At 48.7% G+C, this 17,298-nt stretch overlaps 1 long non-coding RNA gene across 1 annotated transcript in view; it reads left to right on the forward strand.

The window, feature by feature from the left end:
- Positions 1–4,458: 4,458 nt before the first annotated feature.
- Positions 4,459–17,298, forward strand: part of LOC137541820 (uncharacterized) — a 51,785-nt gene continuing 38,945 nt past the window's right edge. The window contains exon 1 of the long non-coding RNA XR_011025285.1: positions 4,459–4,619. This is a non-coding gene — a long non-coding RNA (uncharacterized lncRNA). The remainder of the gene's footprint in view (positions 4,620–17,298) is intronic.

Here is a 17,298-nt window from a genome sequence, read left to right on the forward strand (position 1 = left end):
TTTGCTCAGTCTTGTGTTGCTGATAGCAATCGCCTCTCTTGCGATTAGCTTTCTTACTCTGGTCTGTTCTGATGTGTTATGTCTACCGTCGCTGGGTGGCGACTAGATTGGTAGACATTCACATAGTCTGTCTCTGTTCTTGCTTTCTTCTGAGTTGCTACCTTGTTGCCCAGTCTTGCTTAATCGTACAATTTCTATCTGGTATCTGTGGCTGTACAGAGGACTTATCCCTCTGTACTCCACAGCTCCATCTGCTGGTTGAAATTCTCCTCTACAAATCTATACTGGGTAATTTGCTTCTGTGACTGTGGCGATTTCCTTCTGCTTCAGTGCACGCGGTGTGCGCTGACTAGAAATTGCCCGCAGATCATTACAGGGTGTAGTAAAAAGGAGAAGCCTCCAGACCATTTGGAAGCTTCCACCTACTGATGTATCTTTTTTTTTCTTTAATGTTACAGGTACCCTTTAACCAATTTGGGATCACGGTAGGTAGAATCTATGCCACCTCTGTGGCTCTCTAGTTCTGGTGCAGCGTAGATTCTGCGCTACAACTTACCACGGTCCCGAACCAATCGCTGCAACTGTGGGTTCGGCAGTCATATACAATAATACAATAAAATAATATTTCTATAGCGCTTTTCTCCCATAGGTCTCAAAGCACTTTGGCTCTCTTAGATTCAGTAATTGGTAGTAGGATGACAGCTGAGCTTCCTCCTATCGGTAAGAAGTCAGTTTCATTGTCTCCATACCAGGTGATCTCTGTGAGCCACTTTGCACAAGAAAATGTATGCGTGCATCAAACACCAAGTTTAACCCTAACAAATCCGGCTTTGCAAATTTGGCCTAATTGGCTTGATCTCTGTGAGCCAATCAAGGTGATCACAGACCGGCTGAATGAAAAGAAGTCTCTGGTCCTTAAGGGGCCAGAGCCTTGTGGTCCAGAAGTAGTTAATGCATGAAAAAGTTACATTTCAGCAGCTAAAATAAAAAAAAAAGACTCAAGAAGAGTTGCTCTTTAACAATAGCATTCCAGGAAAAGAATGCAGCTTTTGGAGAGGTGCAGAATATTTTCCATGCAAGACCGATCCGGTGTCCCGCTACACCCTCCCCCGTCGCTGTCACGTACCTGTCGCCTTTCTTGCCTGCAAATCGGTTCAAGGGAAAATGTGCGCGGCTGAGATATGGTGGAACTAATTGGTCTCAGCTGGGCGCCAGTCCCCCGGGCTCTCAATTAAAGCTACGCAGCCGGATTCATCAGTTAGTTAACACTGTATGCTCTGTGTATAAAACACAGAGATCGGCGCTGTCTGTAGTCCGGTCTGTCCCAGGAAGCTTCTCATTCTGGCTGAGATCACGTGAACTGGTTGCTGGGAGGCTGAGAGTATAGGAGATCGGTGGCATTGGTCTAAGGTGTAACTCCAGCCACAGAGATGGGACAGTACAGAGTGCAGTGTGGCCATGGTGAAATCTCACAGTCGATCGATGTTATGAACAGACATATTTCACTGCAATAGATGCTGATCAGTGTTGAAGTCCAATTACAGGATTTTTTGCGTGCATGAAATAAAGGAAAAATGGGCACTGGGTGAAGCCGATATATGAGTCTAAACAATAAATAAATGGACACCAGGTGAAGACCATATAAGTCTAAATGATAAATATCCCTGTGAATTAGGCGCCAAATGAAAATAAATACATATTTACAGTGGCAATGACAATAGAAAAACATTGGTAAATGTTACTGATATTTTACTACAACTAAGGACCCGTTTCCACTATCGCGAATCCGCATGCGTTGCCCGCATGCAGATTCGCACAGCCAGTACAAGTGGATGGGACTGTTTCCACTTGTGCGTTTCCCCGCACGTTTTTCTGTGCAGAAAAAATCTGCAGGGTAGGGCCCTCAGAATTCGCCTGCGTGTGGAATGCAGGCGAATCGCACACAATGTATTTAATAGGGAAATCGCATGCGTTTTCCCCATGCGTTTTTTGCCGCGATTTCGCATGCGATTTCGCATAGGTACCCATGTTAATTCACACAGGCAGTGACATGGTTAAAATCGCATCACCCTAACCTATGCGAAATCGCATGCGAAATCGCGGCAAAAGGCGAATTCTGTGGGTCCCGTCGTGCAGATTTGGCCCGCCGCCAAATCGCTCCCGCACGCCGCACATGTGGAAACAGCCCCGGCCACTTCAGTGTAACAAGCGAATCCGCATCTCGCCGCCGCATGCGGATTCGCTATGGTGGAAACGAGCCCTAACCCTAAACCCCCCCTTCCTGACGCCTAATCCTAAAACCCCCCTTCCTGCTGCCTAGCCCTAAAAACCTCCTTCCTGACGCCAAACCCTAAAACCCCCCTCCCTGATGCCTAACCCTAAAAACGTCCTTCCTGATGCCTAATCCTACAAACCCCCCTCCCTGACACCTAACCCTAAACCCCTCCCTTCCTGACACCTAACCCTAAACCCCTCCCTTCCTGACACCTAACCCTAAAACCTCTCTTCCTGGCGCTTAACCCTAAAACCTCCCTACCTGATGCCTAACCCTAAAAACCTCCTTCCTTACGCCAAACCCTAAAACCCCAATTCCTGATGCCTAACCCTAAAACCCCTCTTCCTGATGCCAAACCCTAAAACCCCCCTTCCTGACGCCTAACCCTAAAACCCCCCTTCCTGATGCCAAACCCTAAAACTCCCCTTCCTGATGCCAAACCCTAAAACCCCCCTTCCTGATGCCAAACCCTAAAACCCCCTTTCCTGATGCATAAACTCAAAATCACCTCTCCTAACCCTGTGATTTTCAAAACGATGAATCATAAAACGATACTTTTCAAATACCAAACACTTTTAAATACAAAAGACAAAAATTAAAAAAATATATAATTTTCAAAATCGAAAATGTTTCTTTAGACGGCCTGATACCCTCTATTTATCGGGCACCAACATTTCTGCTTTGGGCACCCAATTGCCGATATTTGCATTAGCGCCTATGGGGCGCCCAAATCATCCATCAGCCACAGGTGCCCACATTTCCTGCTTCCGATTTCGCCCCTAGCTCATCCTCCTGCCCTCTCTGCTTGACCTAACAATGTACTCCACCCAGGGGTGTGTCTAGGGTGCATGGGGCCCCCCACAAAAACTTGGTAAAAAAAAAAAAACCCTGCCCCAAGTGTGGCTTGCCTCTGCCACCCTCTTGGCCCCCCCTCAATGAGAGCAGTGCAGCATGTATACACATGTATATGCGTGTATATGCAGCATGCCACATCTCCCCTCCCCTTCACTCTGCAGCGTGGCAGCATGCACCAGCTTTTCTCCGCATGATGCCATGTGACAAGCATTGGGACCTTATGGAGGAGCGCTGGTGCATGCTCACACAGGGCAGAATGAAGCGGAGACACAACGATGAACTGGTACCTAAATAACACTCCCCCTCCACCCTGAGCAGCAGAAACAACTTACCAATCCTCTGGCACCATCTGCTTCACATCCTGCAGCTCCTGGGGGATACAAGAGTGGGCCACTGATGATGTCGGGATGAGAGCGGGCATTGATCACTGCTATGTTGGTCGGGTCCAGAGAGGAATAGTACCATTAAACCTCATCTCAAGTACACTTTAAAGGAACACTATCAATGCCCAAGTGTTCTAAAATAAAAGTGTACAAATAATGTCTAAGTAGCTGTGTAAACATTTTCCTACTTTGCATGTTAAATATCAGAGGCAAAAGCTGTAATTCATTGTGTATAGGTTGTAGCAGTATTAGAACAATTCATTGGCGAAGGAGTGCTTCAATTTTTTACTGAAAGTGCTGTTCTTTGCATGGGGTGAGACTACAGAGTTATATGAAGCTGTGGTGTCAGATTTCACACACCATTACAAACAAGAAACATTTCCTCTGCTCTCAAGCAGACAGCTCAGTCAGATAGACAGGCAGCTGCAGTCACACACAGGGTTAACAGATGTAGTGTGAGTGATTTCCCCTCCCCTCATGATTTACTGGCCCTTCATCATGCTCAGCTTGGCCATCAGTTTTGTGTGAAAGTATTTTGATAACAGTAAACAAAATGTAAGCAGTAAAATATATACACCAGTACTTACCAGCAGAGCCGGGCCGAGGCAGAGGCTGGACAGGCACCAGCCTCAGGGCGGAGCAGCGGGAGGGCGCATTCCTGTGTGCTCTTCTCGCTGCAAGCTCGCCCGCATTGCTTTGTGCACTTCCTGGTTGCACGCCCGCCTGCCAACTTTCATTGGGATCTCTCCCGCCCGCCTGCCGCTGCAAACTAACCTCTCCCAGTCCCCTGTTGTCCGTGTCAGCCTCCTGGAGCGCACTGCCTGCCCCATAATAGCTGTGCTGTCATCAGAGTGATGACAGGCAGGCTATAGCATTGTGTTGCTGCTAGGCAACAGCAGGAAGCCAGCTCTGATGTAAGGGAAGTGGTGCCGGCTTCCTGCAGAGTTGCCTGTTTACAAGACTCGCTGCACGTGCGAGCTGTGGCTGATCTGGACGGGGGAAGGACCCCTTGATAGCTCAATCAGACAGCAGTAAACTTCATGCCTTTCAATGTCTGAAAGGGAGAGAGACCCAGCTGTTTTAATGTGGTTGCTGGAATGAAGCAGGTATGGAGGGAAGGGGGGTTGAAAGAGAGAGAGAGTGAGAGTGTGTATGTGTACAGTGTGTGTACTGTATGTGTGTGTATCTGCATGTGTGTTTACTGTATCTATGTGTGTGTGTGTGTGTGTGTACTGTGTGTGTACTGTGTGTGTACTGTGTGTGTGTGTGTGTGTGTGTGTGTGCGCGCGTGTGTGTGTGTCTGTGTGTCTGTGTGTACTATATGTATGCATTGTATGTGTGTGTGTGAGGGGCTATGATAGAATGCCTGATCATCTAATAGCGTGGATGTTTTCAATAAATATCGGAAGGTCTATGGCCGTTATGATGTATGGGATGGGTGGGATACGATGCACAGCTGCGGGGAGTGCAAGGTCGTATGCAATGTGATATGGTAGCACATTGATTGATCTATCGGTGTATGTGTCTGTGTATTTATCCTGTATACACTGTTCTCTGTGGAATTCAAAATTAATTCTTTGTGTGAGTTAGGTTGTTAGGATTCATATATGTTTATATATAGGATAAGCGTTATGTAAGTCTGAGTGGCAATGGTCGGTTTTGTTTTTTATGAGGATAATGTTTTATGCTTTATTGTAAACCAATTGCCAAGTTAAGCTGAGCGGTTAAGTGGTAATCAGGAGACATGCCGTGCGCTGCTGACGGGAGGGTGCATTGCTGGACTACGGGGAAGTGGCGCTGCGTGTCATGCTGATGGTGCTGAGCAATGGGGGGAGAGGATTGTGAGTCACGGTGAGGGAAGGGCTTTTAAAGTACCTATCCCTATCTGCACATGCTACCTAGATGAGTCACATTGCTGATTAAACGGTAGGGTGGAGCCTAGGAATCAGCGTGGAGGATTCTGAGCACAGAACATGGGGGGGGGGGGCACTTTGAAATCTCTGCCTCTGTGGCTGGGGAACCTTGTCCCGGCCCTGCTTACCAGCAGTTCCCAAACCATTCCTATCTCAGCTGAAAAAAAAATATGTTAATCAATAGTGTTCGATTTGGGAGTACCTGAAGAACAAATTTCCAAGCAAATTCAGCCAAATACCCCCAAAGGATAATAACTGCATTATTATTCATTAGGTGGCAATATCGGATCGATCTAGTATATTTATGTTTGTAACTTTGCCTTTTTTACATCTTTTGCTCCAAAATGATAAGGTTACATTTTTAGTGTTTCGCTGAGATTTTCTGTAAATCTTTAGGGCATTTCAGACCTTTCCACGTTCTCTGCCTTCGTCTTCCCATTAACTTTCTGCATCCTGTCTCTCTACCTCTGTCACCTCTCCTCTCCTGGAGAAAAGCAATAAAGAAGTAAATGGCAGGAGAACAAAGAGAGCGAGCAAATAGCACGACGGCCCTTGGTGACCCCATTCAGAGCAGGGGAACGGGTTCCTGCACTCTCTATTCACATCATCATCATGGCTACATGAATACACAGGAATATGCGCAGCTTTCCTCCAATCATTTGCACAAACTTTGCATAGTATTTATCTTACTCATGACCATCAGTGAGCACATCGGCCAGAGCTTTCAGCTCAAGAATCTGAGTAGATGCAAAACCCACGCTTACATCACCGAGCATGAGGCTTCCAGGCTAGCCAAACCCGACCAATACTTTACATCCAAAGTTGTTTTGTTTGCCGTGATGCATGGGTGAGTTCAGGGCGGGATTTGTACTTTTTACCGCCCAAGTTCCACTATTCCCAGCTGCCCCTGGACCGACAGCATCCTGAACTTCCCCCAGGGATTAGATGTAAGCTCCTATCAGAACAGTTAATGAAATGATGGCAGGGATCACATTAAAAGATCCTCTGAGGACAGTTAGTGACATGATAGCAGGGATTACATTATAAACTCCTCTGAGAACAGTTAGTGACATGATAGCAGGGATTACATTATAAGCTCCTCTGAGGACAGTTAGTGACATGATAGCAGAGATTACATTATAAGCTCCTCTGAGCACAGTAAGTGACATGATGGCAGGGATTACATTATAAGCTCCTCTGAGCACAGTAAGTGACATGATGGTGAGGATTAAATTGTAAGATGCTTGGTGAGTGGTGCATTAGGTGAGTGATTAGGTAGCTAGCACCACTTTTGGAGGTGTAGGGTTACAACTGGGTTGAAAATTTGGGGAGGTGCCCAATTAAGCTATAATAGTAGGAGCTATAGTTGCTATACAGTAAATAAAAAGAGGTGTCTTACCTCCTACGAGGACTCTTTATTATAAAACGGTTATACTGTAGACAACGCGTTTCACGGGTCTCAGCCCGCTTTCTCAGGTCAATACAAACAAATAAGGAGTCATTCTTCATAGATAAGTATCACATTTTTTGCATTAGGTTTGCCTGAGGTACATGCACATGCACATGCACTATATGTGTCACCCACCACAAGTAAAGCAGGGGCAGTTCTTCCATGAAGCAACATGAATCACGTGCTTCAGGGTGGCAACAATTAGAGGAGGCTCCCATCCCCAAATATCCCACTCCTCACACTCCCCATCTCCCCCTTCCTAGATGCGCTGTGTCACTTCACTCACCTTCTCCCAGTGTCGCAGCGGTGGGATCTCCATCTGCCCCTCCAGAGTCCTGTTATCTTTTACATGCTGACAGCAGTTGACTGATGCAGCGCCAGTGCAGCACATACCCGCCATCCTGAGGACCAGATGCTGCGGGCCAGCAGGGAGGAGATGCTCCCTTGCAGCAAGCTAAGGGAGGGAAGCGTAGTGCATAGAGTTAAGTCTTGTGGGGGTGACACTATGAGTAATTAGCGCTGTCCAGATGCCACACTTTGTTGTACCTCAGTGATGGATACTATTGCTTTGGGGAGGAGAGGTAGAGTGGCGGCACAGCACATGATAGAGTGGAGCAGCGGCATCACTAGGGGGATACAGTGGGGGCAGTCCGCACCACGTGTAACCAGCAGTGGAGGTGACACCAGGCTCCAGGCTAAGGTAGAGTGGAGTAGGCTATGTAAATACAGAACAGGCTAGTGCCTGATGTAGTTCTCCCTCCTTCTCTTCTCCCTTCTGGCTACTCTGTATTAAGCTGATGACAGAGTTCAGAGGCCACCAGGGCCACATGGAGATCATCTTAACATCCCCCTATAACAAGCAACGTTACTACCTGGTGAGGTCGGAGGTTCCTGGGGTAAAAGGGCGTGCCACCTTGAGTTTCCGCACCGGGTGACACCAACCCTGGTTGACGCCTCTGGAGTGGAGTCCAGCTGAAGGGGTAAAATTTGCTTGGACTTTGGTTGCCATTGTGCCAAACCTTTAAAGAGACTCTGAAGCGAGAATAAATCTCGCTTCAGAGCTCATAGTTATCAGGGGCACGTGTGCCCCTGCTAAACCGCCGCATACGCGCCGCTAAATGGGGTTCCCTTCACCCCCAAACCCCCCACTGCGACACTTGGTCGCAGACTTGGTCGCTCCTGGAGGCAGGGCTAACGGCTGCAGCCCTGCCTCCATTCGCGTCTATCAGCCGTGCATCGCCGCCTCTCCCCCACCCCTCTCAGTGAAGGAAGACTGAGAGGGGCGGGGGAGAGGCGGAGATACGCGCTGACAGACGCGCGTGGGGCAGGGCTGCGGCGGTTAGCCCTGCCCTAACCAGGAAGCGCTCCCCCACATTACGGAGGGGATTTGGGGGATCAGGGACCCCCGTTAAGCCGCGGGATAGCGGCGGTTTAGCAGGGGCACACGTGCCCCTGCTATATATGAGGTCTGAAGCGAGATTTATTCTCGCTTCAGACTCTCTTTAAGTGAAGTGACCTTACGAAACACCTGTACATCCATCTAGCGTGTGTACAAATCTTTATTGTGCCCAGATCTGTAGACGTGACCAATCTATCTTATCTGCCGGGCCTTTATAAAACTGGGTATAGTGTCACCCCCTGATATATCATTCTGTTCTTTCTTGTCCTCCATACTTCATTCTTTAAAATTGAGCCATAAATTTGTCTCAAAACCTTTCTTTCAAAGTCTCTCAATCTGTGTGAAGCTTGCTGAGTCAGTCACTGTGCTTCACAACTATAAGTTACGAACGGTCTGATGACAATCTCGTATATTCTTGGTTTGGAGTCTTGTGGTGAAAACTGGAGTTGACAAGCTTTCTTAGTTTTCATTTCTTCAATAGCACTGTCGTTTTTGTTGCTGCTGACTGTTAACCGTAAGTGTATGAATGTTTTAACTAGTGCTGATGTTCAAATTTGTGTTATCGAGTTCTGAAATCAGCACACTTCAGCACCGTATCAGTACCAAACAAGCAGACACTGTACTCACCATAAATGGTAGCATGATGCATTTGGCTCTGTGGAATAAGAGCTCAGTCTAACAAGCATGACAGACATAAATAGTGTCCAACACTGATGATATGTTTGTTTACAATGTTAAGCTCCAGGGTTGTGAGCTCCTGGTTTAAATATCACCCTTGTGGTTGGGTGAAAGTTAAGACTAAAGCCCAGAACAGCCCCGGTGCTGTCTTGACCAATAATCCTGAGCGGTAATGATGCATCACCGGGAGATCTGGAGTGTTCCATCATCTCAGCCGAGTGCATGCCAACGACATTGTTCTCCTTCTTACTCAACTGCTTTAAGCTGCTTCGTTGTCCCTCTTCTTCCTCCATGGCAAAATAACAGAACTATAGCCTCATGATGCATTTGTTCAGCACTCAGTCCCAAATAGGGGCAACCTAGCAACTGCCTCGAGTTGGCTGCTGGGTCACTTGCAAGTCTCCCCCCAACTTTATTGTGGTCCCTGAAACCCCTGCACAGTTTTGGCAGTGTAGTGACTCATCTGTCTTGGCTGGCACTGTCCCCAATTAGTCCATGGCTCCATGAGATCTTGTCTTCATTCCTGATCTTCTCAGTGACCCAGCAGCATAATATGTAATAACAGAAGCCCGCCAGCCAGAACAGGTGAGTCGCTAACCTGCCAAAAACTCCGCAGGGCCCCTAAGGACCACAATAACGGGGAAGCCTGTGGAGGAATTTTGGAGAAACAGTGGGGACCCTAATGCCACTTTGGGGCAGAAGTCTGCAGGGGGGGGGGGGGGGGTTATTTTGTCCAGGGGACCCATTGTTATAGAATCAGTCCTTAAATGTTGCCCTGAATTAATTCAAAGAGCAGTATCCTGGATGACGCAGACTGCATCCTGGACTTTCTCCAGACATAAACTAAGAACTCTTGGTCCAGGTCCATGGATTTATGTCCAGAACGTGGCTCTTCAGACACATACTGCTGATGAGCACGTTTGACTAGCTAGCTCCATTTCTGGAGAGAACACCACTGCCAAGAAGACTACAAGGAAGACTGAAGCTGCTTTGCTGTCTATGCTGAGTACTGTTTACCCTGTAAAATTAAGAGTGAAACATATTTGCAGCTGATTATGAATATTTCAGCATTACTCAAGCATTATATAAGGAATATTCTCCATTTGGGCATTAGTCTGCCTTTCCCTAGGCGGTTAATCGTGATTGATTCCTCCATTAGGTGGATAAACGGAGGTCCAGGACTCTTCCAGAAGACCGGCTGCCTTCAATGAATCAAGCGAAGAGCAGAGTAAGGACTTTATTTCTGAGGTTGTGGATGATTTACATGGACTTCTCCAGACAGTAATTTCTGCGTTTCTGGCGTACCATATTCATAGGCACACGCCCGGCGTGTGCAGCCGCCTGCCTCTCTAACAAGCAGCACTTACTCCAGAATATAATGTAGATTTACTGGGTCTTAGTATAAAGCCTGAAAAAAATGGAATAATAAATGAGAGTTTGTTTGGAACACAAATCTTTTATAAGTGATTAAAGAAACTGGCACCAACAGGCATTTTTCTAAAAAAAAAGCTACCGGTACATATTCACTCCGGTACATATTCACCATGCACCACAGCAAAACTTTTCAAACAAGACAGCAAACTCAAAACACGGATACCCAAGTCGCCATTCGCTGATAACCTTACAAAGAACCGAAGCAGGAAAAAAATGATGCAGGAGCCCTTTCTGAAAAAACGACGCCACTTTAGGCGCCTATTATAAAAGCCACCATTAGCGGCAAAGAAAAGAAAATTTGGGCTCACTTAGGTGGCTATGCCTGAGTCCAGGCCACCCCTCTAAGTTCACTCCCCACTGAAAATGACCCAACAGCTCCCATAAGCTCTCTGCACTGTCTTCTCCTCCTTTCGGAGCGGAAGTGACATCTTTGCAATGGGCATGCTGTTCTTGTTGGCAGGATGTATGTGACCAAGTGACTATTTGTACTTCAGATAACAAGCTGCAATCACTGTGCAGAGAGCGACAGAAAGAGAGAGAGAGACATAAAGAAGTCACTGTATCTTATGATGAGCATAGTGCTGGCCGGGCATCACAAGCAAGGTGGTGTGGACAAAAAAATAAAGTCAGCAGAAGACTCATGCAGGAAATACGGAATGAGTCAACTGCCAACTGGCAAGTTTCTCTCTTCCTTCAAGCTGAAGCGAAACTGGAGGTATGCTCTATCTGTTTTTACAGATATTTGTAAGTGCAATCACTATCAATCAATTTCATGCTATAAAAGTAAATTACTATGTTTCAGGATACAGTTAAATGACATTTGAGTTGATATAAGAAGTTTAAAGGGAATCGGCAGGGCCGGTTCTAGTGACAGTGGGGCCCCAGGGCAAAATTAACCCAGAGGCCCTCCAACAGACACCCCCAACCAAAAAGCGGCATTAGGGGCCCATTGTAGCATCCAAATTTCCCTCCTTGGCCCTTTGGCAGTGTTGCGTCTCATCATCTGCCCACCAGCACAGGTGAGACACTACTCTGCTAAAGACTCTGTAGAGGTCCCAGGGAGCAACAGTTAAAGTGGACCCAAATTAAAAATACAAGGTTTCAGAAATAAAATCTATTTTCTAAATTATAATAATAAATAGCAGCCTTTTTTCAGCTGCATGATGACAAATATAAAATATTTTACATTTATTGGAGGAACCCCTCCCTTCCTTTCAAATTGCCGGGATTTTTCCGGCAAACTGGTGGAGTGGATGGTGTCCGGCAATGGAGGAATTGCTAATGGCTGCCCCCCCCCCCCCCCCGTATAACCCTAGCTATGAAAAGAGAAGGGTGAAAAGCATGCACTGAAATGATCATAGGTTTGAAGGAGTGTTTATTTATCTTTGTATGTGGTGCAACTAAATATTTTTTATTAAAAAAATGTTTGGTTTGGGTCCGCTTTAAGGGAGGAGACACCTTGGGGGCCCCTACAGGCTCTAGGGCCCTGGGGCGATTGCCCCCTTTGGCTCTATGGTAGCGCCGGCCCTGGGAATCGGTAGCATAAAACCTCCTCTGGGGAATACTTACCTCAGGAGGGGGAAGCCTCAGGATCCCAATGCCTGTCCTCTGGAGAATCCAGTGCTGGCTCTCCCTAAACTTTCCCCAACAAGCACTGCGCAGGTGCAGCAATATTTACCTACAACAATCCAGCGCAGGCACAGTAGCTGCTTTCCGATGGGCTCAGGTGGAAATAGCCAGGCAGGATCTGGTACGTAGAGATGGCCCGAACAGTTCGCTGGCAAGCGGTATTCTGCGATCTTCCGCTGTTCGCATTCGGGCGAACAGCGAACATTTGGCGCGTTCAAACATTTGACGCTCATTTGTTGTAAAAGCACCCCAAACAGCCCTTTTGAGGGCTTGCACATTGGTCTCCTGTGGTTTTTTTGTGTGTGACACCCCACAGCCCACTGACACTGAGAGCTGTGTGCACAATACTGCTATTGTTGTTGCCTCATTAGGTTGCAGACACAGAACCACTCCAGTGCATTATTATTTCACTGTATTCTGATAGTACTATTGCATTTCTCTGTGTGTGACACTCCACAGCCCACTGACACCCAGAGCTGTGCATAATGTGATTTCTGCCCTGACTCTGTGCCAACCACAGTCCAGGTGTTAGACCCCTTGAAACAACTTTTCCATCATTGTAGGTTTTAAAATTCACCTGCCCATTGAAGTCTAGGAAGGTTCACCAGATTTGCGAACATTTGCGGAAGTTCGCATTCGCCATTCGCAAATGGAAAATTTGATATTTGTGACATCTCTACTGGTATGCTCTACTTCACGGCTGACTCGTGATACCGCGGCATACCAACGGTAATTCGATTTCCGAAAAAGGATTGTTATTTACAGAATCCGTAATAATTATAATATTACAGACTCCTTAAAAAAACAATACTTTACAGTAAAGAATAATTCCGAATAGTTACTCTGATTGGCTAATTACTTCCGAGTCAGAAGCATTGAACCAATCAATGAATGCAGAATTTTTCCACAACAATCGTATTGCCGTGGACGGTAATTATAGACCAGTGGTTCCCAACCTTTTATGAGATATCGCCCCTTAGGGGAAGACGACTCACCCCTGTCGCCCCCCTTCTCTTAGTACGGTATACCCTTACGCCAGGTGGTGGTGCCAGTGGAGGGGGTAGCGCTGTGACCTTGCCAGCTAAAAATAGTCGGTGACTCAACTACTTTGCGCCAATTCCCTTACCGGTGTAATGTCAGCTATTGCAGCCCCGCACGTTGTGCAGCCCCGCATGCGCAGTAGGAGCCTGCGTCCCATTAAATTGTGCAGCCACGTAAAACGTCCTAAATATCTCCGCTTCCGCACCACGTACACTCCCGAAATTTTCAGGGGAGGGAGGGGACCCCAGATCTAACTCTGTGCCGAATTGCAGCCCCCGAGCCCCGCTGGTTCCCGAGACTGATTGCAGCAAACCTATCTCGGGAACTAGCGGGGCTCGGGGGCTGCAATTCGACACAGAGCTAGATCTGGGGGTCCCCTCCCTCCCCTGAAAATTTCGGGAGTGTACGTGGTGCGGAAGCGGAGATATTTCAGGTAAATAATATCTAACTTCCCACTGAGCATGCGCGATACTCAGTGAGGAAGGCCGCTTCTGGTCTGCAATATCTGACATTCTACCGGCGCGTGACCAACGAGCCCTGAGGAATTACGCAACTCTATCATGCACACTTGCATATTTTATACAGATCATATTTTTTGCCCATAATTTTCTTAAAAACGAGTGACACTGCGACACTTTATTTTTTCTGCCTTTTCATACTGATCGCCCCCCTGTCGCCCCCACAAATTTACCGCCCCCCTTAGAACCCAAATCGCCCACCTGGGGGCGATCGCCCTCAGGTTGGGAACCACTGTTATAGACCAACCAAAAGACTCAAACACTGCAGAGTATTTTTGAGTCTTCTGATTGGCCTACAATTTCTACCTACAACCTAACAATAACCTCTCCCTTACTTACACGTAACACTAACCTCCCTCTTTACCTATGTCCATGTCCAATGCTAACCTCCTTCCCTCCCACCTACACCAAACACTAACTCCCCCCCTACCTACCCCTAAAAATAACAAGAGGGGACTTCAAATACTCACTTCGCCGCAATCCACGCACTGCATCTACAAACTTTTTCCTGTTCTGCCTTCAGGCTCACAGTAAGAGCACCCCCTTGGAGGCGCTCTTACTGTGAGCTGGAACGCAACAGGAAGAAGTAGATGAAGTGCTTAGATTGCGGCCAAGTGAATATTTGATGTCCCCTCTGCCGCTGCTGGTTCGCGTGCCGCTGCGTCCCCCCTCCGCCTGGCTACCTATACTGAGGCACCTATCGCTGGCTATCTATACTGAGGCACCTACTCCTGGCTATCTATACTGAGGCACCTATTCCTGGCTATCTATACTGAGGCACCTACTCCTGGCTATCTATACTGAGGCACCTATTCCTGGCTACCTATACTGAGGCACCTATTCCTGACTACCTATACTGGGGCACCTATTCCTGGCTATCTATACTGGGAGCACCTATTCCTGGCTGCCTATACTGAGGCACCTATTCCTGGCTATCTATACTGGGAGCACCTATTCCTGGCTTCCTATACTGAGGCACCTATTCCTGGCTATCTATACTGGGTGCACCTATTCCTGGATGCCTATATTGAGGCACTTATTCGTGGGTACCTATACTGGGAGCACCTATTCCTGGGTTACCTATACTGGAGCACCAATACCTGGCTACCAAAACTGGGGGACCCTATTACTGGCTACCTATACTGGGGGCACCTTTTCCTGGCTACCTATACTGGGGCACCTATTCCTGGCTACCTATACTGCTATACCGGAAGCTCCTATACCTGGCTATTTAATGTAGGGTGGGGGGGACCCAGGTCCAAATTCTGCATCGAGGCCCAGAGGTTTGTAGCTACTCCACTAACTGCAGGGGGCTGCAAGAAGCCCTAGGTAAGTTAAACTGCTTTTTTTCACTTAAGTATCCCTTTAAGCATTTCCACGCTGACTTGGTATTTGAAGTGAGCACAGAAATCAGCTGGAGGGAAATCCCCCACGTCTCTTTCCCCCTGACATTCCAAGGACAGAAGTGCAATCAGTTTATACTTCTATTGGATTACCAATTAGTTGTGCACCACAAAGTGCTGTAGTTTTTTTTTTCACCAATAACAACATTATACGAACTGCTGCAGAAAAGGGACTCGCCCGCTTTCATATTGCAAGAACAAGAAAATGAAATGGGTTTTATAGGATTCCGTGCAGATATGATTTTCCCCAAAACAAATAGGTGTAACAATTGCTTCTGCCTTCAGTAATGAATGACAGCATCCAGGCGTGCTCATGTTCCACAAGTTACCGGTCAATGCTTCTTAAAGAGAACCCGAAGCCATACTGCCCAACATTTTGCGATAAGAAAGAGGGACACATAAGCCACGCCTCTGCCACACCCCTAAACACACCCTTGACACACCCCTAGTCATACATAGCATAAAGATTTGATTAAAAAAAATATGTTATTTTATAACTTAAACCACACTGGTCCTTTCTATCCTGGTTCATTTTCCTTCATAATAACATTTAAAAATAAGAAATATATCAATTTAAAGGATGAGAATAAAGTTTAGATTCAATTAAAGACCTTTTTCAGTATAAAAATACATATATTTAAATAAATCTGTGCATGAGTCCTGAGGGACATTTGGGGGCTATGCCGAAGCTTAAATAATTTCCAAGAGTAAATACTTCCTTAAGGTGAGAGAAGGGTCTGTATACTCCAGAGGCTTCCCAAGCTGTCCTCTGGTCCTTCGTCACCACCTGGGGGCATCCTGCACATCGTGAGCCGTGCTGTCCTCCGCCACCACCCGGGGGCATCCTGCACATCGTGAGCCATGCTGTCCTCCGCCACCGCCTGGTGGCATCCTGCACATCGTGAGCCGTGCTGTCCTCCGCTACCACCTGGGGGCATCCTGCACATCATGAACCGTGCTGTCCTCCGCCACCGCCTGGGGGCATCCTGCACATCGTGGGCCGTGCTGTCCTCCGCCACCGCCTGGGGGCAGTCTACACATCGTGGGCCGTGCTGTCCTCTGCCACCACCTGGTGGCATCCTGCACATCGTGAGCCGTGCTGTCCTCCGCCACCGCCTGGTAGCATCTTGCACATCGTGACCCGTGCTGTCCTCCGCCACCGCCTGGTGGCATCCTGCACATTGTGAGCCGTGCTGTCCTCCGCCACCGCCTGAGGGCATCCTGCATATCGTGACCCGTGCTTTCCTCCGCCACGGGGCATCCTGCACATCGTGGGCCGTACTGTCCTCCACCACCGCCTGGGGGCATCCTGCACATCGTGAGCCGTGCTGTCCTCCGCAACCGCCTGGGGGCATCCTGCACATCGTGAGCCATGCTGTCCTCCGCCACCGCCTGGTGGCATCCTGCACATCATGAGCCGTGCTGTCCTCCAACACCGCCTGAGGGCATCTTGCACATCGTGACCCGAGCCGTCCTCCGCCACCGCCTGGGGGCATCCTGCACATCATGAGCCAAGCTGTCCTCCGCCACCGCCTGGGGGCATCCTGCACATCGTGGGCCGTGCTGTCCTCCTCCACCGCCTGGGGGCATCCTGCACATCGTGGGCCGTGCTGTCCTCCGCCATCGCCTGAGGGCATCCGGCACATCATGGGCCGTGCTGTCCTCTGCCACCGCCTGGGGGCATCCTGCACATCGTGGGCCGTGCCGTCCTCCGCCACCGCCTGGTGGCATCCTGCACGTCGTGAGCCGTGCTGTCCTCCGCCACCGCCTGAGGGCATCCTGCACATCGTGAGCCGTGCTGTCCTCCGCCACCGCCTGGGGGCATCCTGCACATCGTGGGCCGTGCTGTCCTCCGCAACCGCCTGGGGGCATCCTGCACATCGTGAGCCATGCTGTCCTCCGCCACCGCCTGGTGGCATCCTGCACATCATGAGCCGTGCTGTCCTCCAACACCGCCTGAGGGCATCTTGCACATCGTGACCCGAGCCGTCCTCCGCCACCGCCTGGGGGCATCCTGCACATCGTGGGCCGTGCTTTCCTCTGCCACCGCTTGGGGGCATCCTACACATCGTGCGCCGTGCTGTCCTCGCCACCACCTGGGGGCATCCTGCACCATCGTGAGCCGTGCTGTCCTCCGCCACCGCCTGGTGGCATCCTGCACATCATGACCCGTGCTGTCCTCCGCCACCGCCTGGTGGCATCCAGCACATCATGAGCCGTGCTGTCCTCCAACACCGCCTGAGGGCATCTTGCACATCGTGACCCGAGCCGTCCTCCGCCACCGCCTGGGGGCATCCTGCACATCGTGGGCCGTGCTTTC

Source organism: Hyperolius riggenbachi, chromosome 12 (genome assembly GCF_040937935.1).
Source record: "Hyperolius riggenbachi isolate aHypRig1 chromosome 12, aHypRig1.pri, whole genome shotgun sequence".
Taxonomy (NCBI): domain Eukaryota; kingdom Metazoa; phylum Chordata; class Amphibia; order Anura; family Hyperoliidae; genus Hyperolius; species Hyperolius riggenbachi.